Here is a 12,840-nt window from a genome sequence, read left to right as displayed (position 1 = left end):
TCAAGGAATCTTGGGATCTTTCCCAGGCTTGGAGAAAGGTAGGACAATAGCCTGCAGCCAGGCATCAGGAAAAGCAATCTCCTTGCAGATTTAGTTAAAAACAACCAGAAGATTAGCAGGAGATAGATGGTTCAGCATGTCATAGTGTATATCATCTGGTCCAATTGATGTACTGCCAGACTGACGAAGGGCCAGTTTAAGTACCACCAGTTAAAGGGATGATTGTGGTCATAGGGATAAACAGCTAGATACCCAGCAAAAGCTTTCACCTAGAGTATCGGCAATGCTTCAGATATCCAGAGCCACCCCTCCTATCTATAACAGCACTTTCTCAGAGGGAATGATGTCAATTAAAGTACACCAGGATTAAAATGTGAGATGGCAAATGTCCAATGAGAGTTAAAAGGTCTGATTTATCATATGTCTCTCCAGGGGACAGGTAGACAGAACAAACAGTGATGGTATGACCCAAGGAAACACGGATGACTACTGCTTGAAAGGGAGTGTTGAGTGACAAGGACAGGGTGGGTACATGCTGATAAACCGACAGTGTCACCCCTCCATGCACTCATCCATCGCACAGACCGTCATTCTGTACAAAGAACACTGCTGTAAGATGACTGTATCGGCAGGTTTCAGAAATGTCTCCTAAAAGGAAAAGAATACAGGATAGTAGGAAGCAATCAGTGTTTTGATGGCATCCAGATTAGAACGTAAACCTCGACAGTTCCATTGTATCAAGGTGCCCATTTTTAATGACGTGTAGACGAATTGGCTGGAGAACCCTTCTGTTTACAACTACGTCTTTTTTCTTACTGTGCTTAGTCGAAGGAGGTCTATCGACCTCTATGGATTCTGCCCTGGGACGATTGGGCAGGTCTTTGTTGTTGAATGGGGATTTCAGTGACTGAGGACGCGAACAAATAATTGTTTTGCATCTTGGGGTGGAAGAAGAAGATTCATCTGAGGAAATGCCTGAACCCAGAACCAAAGGACGTGGATTTTGGGGTTTGTTGAAATGTATGTATGGGACAAAGATGGGTGTAGGAATTCATTCATCAACTTTTGTAACCATGGAGGCCAAAAGTCTTTTAATCTGTTTTGAGAACGATTTTCCTGGAGGCACAGAGAGATCTTTCTGTTCTCCCACTGTAGTTGTAGAACGAAGTGCAGCAGCAATATATATCTGAAAGAAAGTGGTGGACGGCAATTTTCGAGCCTCAGGATAAGTAATGTTATGAATCGTTTTCAAATGCTGCACTTCTTTTTATTTCAACCATTTAGGGCAAGAACGAAAGTAGGACGGGTGAGAGCCATTGCAATTGAAACAATGTGGGTCTGTTTCACACTGACAGGCATCGTGGTCCTTGCCAGCACAATGAGCATATGTCAGGGAACCACGACATGACATCTTTGAGTGAACAAACATATGACACTGGAAACATTGAAGAGGGTTTTGAATGTACGACCGTACCATGCAGTTAAGAAAACCTGCTTTGAAGGTGGCAGGTGCAGTGATGTAAATGTCAGAATGAAGATATTGGTCGCCAATGTAACTCCATCTTTGCGGGTGGAGACACGCCTCACTGCAGAAACCCCTTGAGTGGAGAAACCAGCGAGAATCTCTAGCTCGGAAATGTTCTTCAAATCCCTCTCAAGAATAAGTTCTCGTGATGAATTCAAAGTAGCATGAGGTGTAACCTCAACAGGTATATCCCCAATTGCCTTTAAATTCCAGTGGATTTCACTGTGTTGAGATGTGGATGTTTCCACTAATATGTCACCAGATCGAAGCTTCCTTACTAACTTTAGAGAGCCAGCGAGTCCCTCCAGTCCCTTCTGAATAAAAAAGGGGACATTTGCCCTAAAGTTTGCTCTGAAAGTGAATGTAGGATGAAAAATGACATACAACAGGTGGTACAGATATTGAAGATTGCTCTTCAGAAACGTCAAGACGTGGTCGTTTACCTATTGACTGCTTTTTTTACTATTTTAATTGAATTTTTGTTTGGAGGGTCCATAAGAAAAAGGAAATTTTGGTGCCCACTGACCCCACCCACCATGGAGCCCTACGAGGTGACGCACTACAATGTCAAACAAGGACACTGCAACAACGTCAGGGTTTCGTGAGCACTACACACAAACACCAGCACCAGACACAATTTCCACAACACCTGTTGAGAATTTCCAACACTGGTACTTGGTTGACCCTATCCCAAGTGAACCAGCCGATTGATTCAAGGAGGGCCAACCAAAGGCCGCCCGTCTACAGGAATTCAAGTCCAAAGTGGTGGGTTAGGGTTGGACATCTCAACCACCAGAATTATCTCCTCCCCTTCACGGGTTGCCATGCACGGCAAACACGTGGGTTGATGTTTAGATCCCAGAGGAGGTAAACTGAAAGAACAGAACATTCCATGGGAGGTCCCATTACCAAGTACAGGAATCCACACCGAAGGGGATAAAACATTGACTGCAAGTTAAAAAAACAACAAAGGAGCAGGAAAGCCAATCATAAATATGAATACAGGGTACCTGTTGTTTTCACTCCAAAATATATATATATAAAAGAGACTTGTATGTAAAAAAGAACAACTATTTACATAACAATATTTTTGCTTACGATATTCTTGGTTCTAATTACTTTATGTATATTTTGTTTCTATGTAAACTAAAACTTCTTTTATTTATTTGTTGTACTTGAATATGATACCATTAACAATAATGTTCAATACTTATGGATTTGAGTTACATTTGACCCACTTGGATATTTTACTATTACTACTGTACACTATCAAAACATAAAAAGACTTGTATAAGGTCTTCTCACACACAAAAATTGACATAATTTGTGACCAAATAAACTGAATCCAGCATGCATGCAACTCATTAATTCGACTGACCCAATATTGAAAAATTAATACTAAATAAAATTTAAAATCTATCATGTGTGTACAAGAATCATAGCAAGCTTTTGGTAAAACATAAAAGTGTTATGCACAAAAAACCGGATGAATTTACAAAGATATGTCTGCATATTGATGATATCTGTTTAACTTAGATTAAAATATTAAAGCACATGGCAATGCTCATGTGAAAAATAAGGTTTCTTTTTTGTCATTGTATAATTTCCACATTGTATTTGCACAGCCTTTCAAATGCATACCTAAAGTTTTTGTAAATACTACCATATATATCGCATCTGTTACTTACTTTTATTTACCATGAAATGTTTCTAAATCAGTAATAAAGGATAAAATAAAAACATATTTAATAACTGACATCAAATACATAATACTATGCTGAATGGTACTCTCTAAAAAGTAAAAAAAAATGTGCTTTGTGAAAACATTTACATGAATGAAAACAATATCTAAAAATACTATAATAAACTTCTAAGATTGTGACTTCTGTCTATGTCTTTTAAACTTTACACAAATTATGATGTTCGTATGTACAGAAGTTACATTTAATCTCATTATCACAGAACCATAAATTATTTCTCATGTAAATAGCTGATAACCTGCTTTATCCAATGATAACTAAACTTTGCGTTCAGTCATTTTGAAAACTGTTCTCTGTTGGAAGCCCTTGCCCTTTTATTGTCTTCCAGCATATGGTGAGAATTGAAATGTGTAATAATGAGTCTTCAAATACAAAAAACAAACCATAAAAGAAACAAGAGTTTGTTAATTGTATTCTTAATGGATGACACTTTCTTAAAAAAATAAGGACCTATACTTTGGGATGAGCAAAAAATTCCTAACATATTGATAAGTGTGGAATTTTATTGATAAATGTGCTTTATTCTGTGGAGCTGTTATACTCCCACAAATCTACTCATTTAAGAATATATAACTTAACATTTTAAGAACAGTAAAAAGAGACAAACAGAATTGCAAGTTTTGAATGTTTAATGTATTCTAATTACGTATACCAAAAGTGAAGATTACATTGCTTATTTATACTTCAGTTTTTATTACAAAGTGTGAGTCACAGTCCAGACATGATAGAAATGTTTTTTTAACAAGGTATAACAAATCAGAAGTACATAAAATGGAAATCTTCAGTAAAATAGTTCACTATTCAAAACTGAGACAGCAATGTAATACTGTGGTTTGACATAACAATACTGCACAGATATAATCCTCAAAAATCTTATCTAGTCACATTTCATGTAAATGTGATTTTACTGATAGAACTTGTTAAGGAGAACAAGATTCAACATGAAGATGCCACAGAAAAGAAGCTGCATAAATCTGGATATCTTGTATGGAAACAGAAAAATGTCAGGATGTTTGAAAGAAATGTATTAAGTTAAAGGTGATGAAGTCTGAAGGTAAAGTTATCTGATCCTCATCAGAATAACAAGAAGTAGAAGCAAGCTGTTAGAAATGCTAAACAAAATCTTTCAAAGACACAAGTTGAGAAAATAAGTTGGAAAAGCAAGAGGTCATAAGTCCAGGCTCTAAGGTAGAAAATGTAGAACAAAGCCAGCCACTTCATAACCACACAATAACAGTAATACTGCATATAATAAAATAGCTCAAACAGGAAAATTAATTTTGCATTATATTATTTACAAGCCCAATACCAGATCAACTGAATTAACTTCATTTACCCCCCATCCTTCTGAGAACAAACATTAAAAATGTTAAATTTACTTCAGTTAGGACAAAGTTTCTTTCAGAGATTTAATATGAAATATTAAGGCATATCATAACACAAACAAGAAACTAATTTTCTATCATATTATTTGCAACATCAATATAAGATCAACTGACAGCTATGATCAGGAAATAATCAAGTTGAAACAAATTTGGAAAATAATTTCACATCATAAAAATATTTAGCCTAGATCTTATTTATACATACACATATATTTTTGTTTTTTTAACTGTAAAAGAGGTCTTAAGACAGACTTTACAGTTAATTTTAGCACTCAATTGTTGTTAATCTTATGGGGCTATGAGTAGATGTTAGATATTTTAATGAGTGTCTTTCATAATAATTTTGAAATATTAATACCTGATTCAAAACATCAACAATATCAACAACTAATAAAACTACTGTAATGTCAGCTAATATAACACAATTTAACAACGATGTACATGTAACAAAAGAAAAAAAATCTTAACCTTTCTGGGTAACAAACTTTTAATACTTAAAATAAATATGAACCAAGGTATCATTCAATTTACTACTTGTCATTAAATTATAACAGTTTCATGAAATTTTGTTTTTCACTTGTAATGCTGGTCAAGAACAAATACTAAAGGAACAAAGCTAAACATTTTTATCCTTAAATATACATCATACATATGACATGTTTAGTTGTGTTTTATTCAACCATAGCAAACGTAGATTTGTATAAAATTTAAGAAGAATAAGTTTTATCAGAATGATTAGATTTTGATTTTAAAATTTACCTTGGGGTTTATATTTAATAATAAGGTCTATGTTTGCATTACAATATTGGTATTTTAGCATTACAAAACCAAGGGTAGCTCACTCTAGATTACTGTAGAAAACAAGGTTCTTTTGAGTATCAAACATTTTGTGTTTTATACTAAAATAAATATAACTGTAATAATTTCAATGCAAAAACAAGTAATTATGAAAATGTTTAATATTTGCTTAAATGTTTTTGTTTCTTTATACTAAGCTACAGAAATAAGCACTACAAATACTGCAGAATAAGTTTTACAAATAACATTACAACTATGTATAAGCTTGTTATATATATATACCTATGTGTATTGTAAATAAACTGATTTGAACTCTGTTATAGGCAAGTATAATATATTAATACCACATTAAGTAAATGAGGTCTTTTGACTTTCAAAATGAAATTAATGGAACATCATAATTAAATAAATATCACAAGCATATTTGTATATATCATTTTACATATTGAAACTTGTAGTCATTTTGGTTAAATATGTTCTATTTGGGAGTCATTTGCATCAATGGTCATCAGATTTATTGAGTAACAACAGGCAATCTATGATATTTTGACTATTAAAAACTTGCATTTAATGTCAGATCATAGATCTATTATAGTTTTATATTTATCATAATAAGATACATAAGCCATAGTAAGATAAACACATTGCAACACAAAATCTGTACTACATCGCTAATTAAATGATGTAAAACAAATATTTTTCAATCAACATACACAATCATTTTAACAAAAACATATTTGTGATAAATAATAAGTCATTTACTTGAATTTAACACAGTTCAACCATCCCATCCAAAGATAAAAACATTAAAAGTGTTAATAATTCCTTTTACAAGTTTTCTCTACACTTTCTGTAAGTTGACCTTCTCATGATGTCAGCATATGTACAAAGACACGTTGATTCCACCCCACTTCTACATCACTGACATGTATGTTAATTAGCTTACACAAATTTTTATTTTTGTGAAGGTTTGCTCAACCATTTTCTACATTGTCAGAAAACCCAAAATATTTTTACATTACTAAACTTAAGAGCATCAAATGCCTTCAAACTTGAGGTATTGGAATTTCATTTTAACGTAAGCATTTTCCAGTTTGCTTACATAAACTGAAATTGTATTGGTGACAAATACGTGACCATTCGCACATAATTTTCTCATTCAAAAGAATATTGTGACTGTAAGTATTCTGGTATGGTATGCTTAAGCAGCTTAAACTATCCTTGTTCTTTCTTTACATTCAGAAGGGGACATAAATCAGGTATGTCTTTATACAAATGTTTTCACTTCTCACTAGCTTCAAGACTTTCACCTAAGCACAGTCCAGAATCTGAACTGGCTCACAGAAGTGCTACATGTATAGTGTGGCTAGGAATGTCACACTGTACATGGTTGATAAACTCCACTAAAACACAAAGCAGCATTGGGAATGTGTTATACAGGCCACAGTAAAAGGGTCCTCAAGATCTTCACTTGAAAATCAATAAGGCAGAATGAAAATCCATCAAAGTGCAAATAAATGTTACACTTTACACCAGATATACCCATTGCCTATTGGGATATACCCTGTGCAATCTATATGCAACTATCATATTTTGGAACAAAACCTTTTATTTTATGACTTATAAGCAAACAGCTATTGGAGATTAAAATTTAAAATATATTTTACTATATTCATAGCTGTATTATGTAACACTTTATAAAATGTTACATCACATTTCTATACATTATTATATCCCTAATAACAGAGTGTACTAATTCTCAGTTGATAACACTTAACCATACCTGCTTTATGTCCTTTCTGTCGCATTTACTTTAGGATATTCAGAAGTGAATGTAAATAAAGATTAAGAATTGTTTAGCTGCTTAAGCATACCATATCATAAGACTTACAGTCTCAATTTTCTTTTGAAGTAATTAAAGAGGTTTGGATGTGTACATATATGTAGATCTTCATTTTAGACAGAACTATTTCCAAAATTTACACCAATTTCAATACAAGCATCGAAAGCATGGAATTAAAAAAACAACCTAAGTTCAGTTACATCTCTTCGCCAGAACAACCACAAAGAGATTTCTCAAGCAATTTCAATTCAAAATCGGAGAAAAGAAATCTGCAAAGAAAATATTTCTTATCAATATATTTATTTCAACACGTGAATTTCCACTTTCTGAAACAGAACTTCTTGTTCCTTTTCAAGCATTAAACAAAGTCAGATGTCTTAGTAAAAAACTAAACAGTTGGTTTATTCTTACGAAAGCAAACTGAATCTGAGTTTCGTTTCAAACATTTAATTAATCAATCTACATGCCGTGATATTGACGATAATTGTATAATTTATGCAGATCGTGTACAACTACGAGTACCATATCCACTAGGATGTAATACATCAGAGTAGTCTCAAGTGATTTAATGGAGAACAATCGTTATAGTATACATTCACCTTTTGGCTGTTAGATCTAAAACATTTAAGTGACCGTTTGTTTGTTTGTTTTGGAATTTCGCACAAAGCTACTCGAGGGCTATCTGTGCTAGCCGTCCCTAATTTAGCAGTGTAAGACTAGAGGGAAGGCAGCTAGTCATCACCACCCACCGCCAACTCTTGGGCTACTCTTTTACCAACGAATAGTGGGATTGACCGTCACATTATACACCCCCACGGCTGGGAGGGCGAGCATGTTTAGCGCGACGCGGGCGCGAACTCGCGACCCTCGGATTACGAGTCGCACGCCTTACGCGCTTGGCCATGGTAAGTGACCGATGTAGAAGTTTTAGAAGCAAAGCAACATTATCATCAGTTAATAATAATTTTCAATACTTAGTTATTGAAGAAGATGACAAAAGTCGCTTTTAATTTAGTCAAAAATTCAAAATATACTCGGAATATTTAGCTGATAAAAGCGACTAATCATGTAGTTGGAGTAAATAAATATCCTGAGCTTTTTTCTTGTTAGAATAAAGAAATACTATATGAGCCTAATATTTCATGGCATAATTACACAGAACCATAAGAAAACTCCCAAGCATTAAAAACGCATATCTCATATTCTGTACATCCGAACCAGTGCTAGTTTGAAAGGATGAAAACATAGGAAGCAAACGATATTTATTTCAGGCCAAAAATATTGAAGACGAAGGAAAATCTTGTTCAACATTTCGTTGCGATCTAACACTTATGTTTCTACAGAACAGTTGGAAACAAATCAAAATATATTGGATTGTGTTTAAAGTGAGAATGAGCTGTCGTCACCTTATGATAGAATATAAAATAATTTGACCACTGGAAAGGACTAAACACAGACAAAATAGGACAAAAGTCGAATCTCACATCACAGCCGATCAATTCCACAGACTTAGTTGACTCACCGATTTACAACACTACGATAGGGAAATGCCGGATTAAAGAAATGAAATCATTTACCTCACTCTTTTCCTATAGATGTACGTCTCAACAGACATTCGAATTAAAAATCACTTTTACGTGTTTCTATTGATTATTCTAGACTAAACACCAAAGTAGGAAGTGTGAAGACTGTGTTGAGTTCTTACAGATCGTTTGGTTTGATGATCTCTGTAGTTTCTAAACAGTATCTTTTATTTTTCAGTTTAAATCTTGTTTTGTTCCTTTAGTAGTAGTTATTTAGGGTTAGGTAATAAAATGTTTAAATTATTTCAAGCTTTAATGTCAGTGATCAAGTTACTAAAGAGGGAAATAATTTTATTAAACACTTCTGGCATGAAATGGTATGTTGGTAGAATGGATAGGATTATAATAATATATTGTGTGATTTTGGATGTTAATCAAAGCACTATTATATAAGTTTGGCTAAACTTCTAGGTAGTACTACAGTTTCTAACTTTTCTTTGTGAGTACATGTTTAAATAAAATGTAATAATGAGGTTGTGAACCCAGGATTCTTCTCCTAAAACCAAAAAATAATCGTTCTGTTCATATCTTTCATACAAGTATTTAAATATTTGTGTGCGTATAACATGAAATAATTTTTAAAAAAAGGTATTAGTAAGACATTTCTAATATTTTGTTTGTTTTTTAATTTCGCACAAGCCTACTCGAGGGCTATCTGTGCTAGCCGTCCCTAATTTAGCAGTGTAAAACTAGAGGGAAGGCAGCTAGTCATCACCACCCACCGCCAACTCTTGAGCTACTTTTATTCCAACGAATAGTGGGATTGACCGTAACATTATAACGCCCCCACGGCTAAAAGAGCGAGAATGTTTGGCGCGATGGGGATGCGAACCCGCGACTCTCAGATTATAAGTCGCACGCCTTAACACGCTTGGCCTTGACATTTCTTAGAAGTAAAATTATTAATGAACACAGCTTTATAATATTTTCTCTTTAGGTTTAAAATCAGACAAAACCAACCATGATGCTCTGAAAACATAAAATCTTCCCTTTGTCAGGATATCACATTTTTTTTCGTAGGGCAATCAGTGACACCCTATGTGAGCTCCAAGAGAAATCAGTTCCTCTAGAGGTTGTAACATAAGGGACGCTTAACACTACAGTTTGTAATGCCATGATATTAGTATATCGTGTACATGCCATGAATCACGAGAAAAATTACATAATCCGTAGGATACAAAACAGCATGGGATACGAACTTGAAAAAAAGAAACAAAAATATTTTTAACCTTCATTTAATTCTTCACCAAACATCTAGTTTATTAATATATTTCGTGAGTGCAAATCTAACTAAAGATGAAGGGATGGTATGTTCAGTTTATTACTTTCAGTTTAATTCATTACAGGAAAAACAAAATTATTGAGGCAAATATCATGAGATGATCCCTCAGAAAATCATGTAACCGTTAAATTAAAATTACAACAACAAACAGTTTGAAGTGATGATGATGCCATATCAAAGAACGAAGCTCGTCATGGCCAGGTGGGTCAAGGCGTTCGACTCGTAATCTCAGGGTTGCGGGTTCGAATTCCCGTCGCATCAAACATGCTCGCCTTTTCAGCCGTGGGGCGTTATAATGTAAGGGTCAGTCATACTATTCGTTGGCGGTGGGTGGTGATGACTAGCTGCATTCCCTCTTGTCCTACACTGCTAAATTAGGGACGGCTAGCGCAGATAGCCCTTGTGTAACTGTGCGAGAATTAAAAAAAAGAATCAAAGGACGATACGATGTAGTTATTAAAGTCAGGATTTACTTCGTGTAGAAGTTGCTGTTACTGTATTTTGAATTTAATTATTTACTCTAGCAGATTCCTTACTAGATATTAAATCAAAGCTAGTTTAGATACAATTGAGTTTTATAGAAATCAGCATTTATATCTTATTTCAGGTGAATCTTGGGTAATCAGTAACACCATCTGTGATGAACAAGAAAAATCAGTTCCTCCGGAGATTTCCACACCCAGAAGGTATGTATTCTCAGGTAAATCTTACTCTGAGCTTAAATGGTTGCCAGGACGCTCTACTCACAATCTGCTGAACGCTGTTTTGAACTCCCATCACATCAAACATGTACACCCATTTAGCCGTAAAGAAAAACTAAAATATGACGATCAATTTCACTATTCGTTGATAAAAAGAGTAAACAAACAGTTGACATTGTTTGGTGTTGATTAGGTGTCTTTATTTTAGTCTAGAATTGCTGAAAGGATGGTTAGTATATATAGCTTACGTGTAGTTTCGCCAAATTTAAAAGAAACCAAATCAAATTGACTAAGTATTGAATAAACATTTTAAAACTATAGTTTCTTAATCAAATAGGACACAAGCAGTTTAAGATAAATACGTAACAGTTCATGTATATTACATACTGTTGTTCTTAGTTGTTTTTATCTCACCATGGTGAACTTATGTTTTGATAAGAATGTGTACTATTGATGATTATAATCTGTTATGAAGCAGAAAAACTGTTAACTTGAAATGCAATGAAAAGTATGTAATCTAATGATATAATTAGGTTTCATAGTTACTTACATAACCTATGTATTTCTTCAAGTACATTGCACCTTTGCTGCTTGGCTAAAACTTGTTAAACGCTACCTGTCATATCATCTTTGCCGTCAACATCTTGTAGAGTCGTTTTCACTTATAATTTGTTTTGGGACCTTAATTCTTGTATTTTTTATTCAAGCAGACAAATTTGGTAACATACGTTTTATGTGACCCTGTAATAACCATAATTCGTTACCTATTCCACCATATAAATATTTAAGTACGTTTAATAATCATTTGACGAACCTCAACTACTGTTTTTCTCTATAAACAATTGCAACCATTTTTCATTATAAGTAATTTTAGTGTTGGTGTTATTGTAACTTGTGAATGAGAGTAGAGAAGAATATGTTAACTCCATTACATCTGCTATATCCACTATTATCGAGGACCTCTGTATAATACCAGTAGTCCACAGTTTCACTGATACACGACAGATCTAGTAGTTATTGAAATACTGTTCATACTGTCATATTGTCTGAACAATAACTGTTTTAGTGTGGATCGTGATATTTACCAATTTTATCTAAGTTGTTAACCATTAACACCGAGGTACTGGTTTATCAATATAACACAATTCATTTAAACAAATATTGATCTTTTCTTATACAATTCAATTTTCTGTAAATATACTATTACAACTTCATTACATGTAAGCATTGCTTCTATTCCAGTGATTTTGCCCTACACAAAAAATCAAAAAAGTCACTCAAAAAGCGGATCACGACTCGTTAGTTCTAGGTTTTTATTATTTAAATAAGATATCGTATTTTCATACTACATATACTCAACGTAACGTGTCGCTTTACAAAAAGCAAGTTTTAATACTTAAATTCTCACCGTGTAAAAAGTGGACAAGACATGGTCTGACTGTATTTATCGCTTCTTATGGCCCTCTCAGAAACATATATTTCTTACTACATGTATCTATATAATCATTTTTCACAATATACAGTTTAACCGAAGGATAAGCACTAAAACTTTCGCGATAAGTGGCTTTGTAGAGAACATTGTGAGCCTTTTGTATATTTTTTCTCATACTAGTGAATGTTACACTGACTATTTAACTGTATTTTACCTGGTGAAATGACAATAATTTACAAAATTGAGAGTTACTAATTTTCCAACTCTCCTGGAAAATCTCAACTGATGGGTATTCTATGCTCACAAGGGCTAAATAGCAATTCAGAATCACTTAAAATTCCTAATTATAAACAACTGACCAACCATTCGGCAGCACTCATTGCCATAAGAAACTTTAGCCATCTCTTAGAGCCGAATAATGGGACTGACTGTCATTCCTATAACGCACATACAACCGAAATTACTGACTGTATTTAGTTGCATTGTGGCTCGAATTTTAGACGTAGAGAGACGTAATCCTGCACTCTGAAT

The sequence above is a fragment of the Tachypleus tridentatus genome, unplaced genomic scaffold (genome assembly GCF_004210375.1).
Source record: "Tachypleus tridentatus isolate NWPU-2018 unplaced genomic scaffold, ASM421037v1 Hic_cluster_2, whole genome shotgun sequence".
NCBI classification, from domain to species: Eukaryota; Metazoa; Arthropoda; class Merostomata; order Xiphosura; family Limulidae; genus Tachypleus; species Tachypleus tridentatus.
This window is presented reverse-complemented; position numbering follows the sequence as displayed.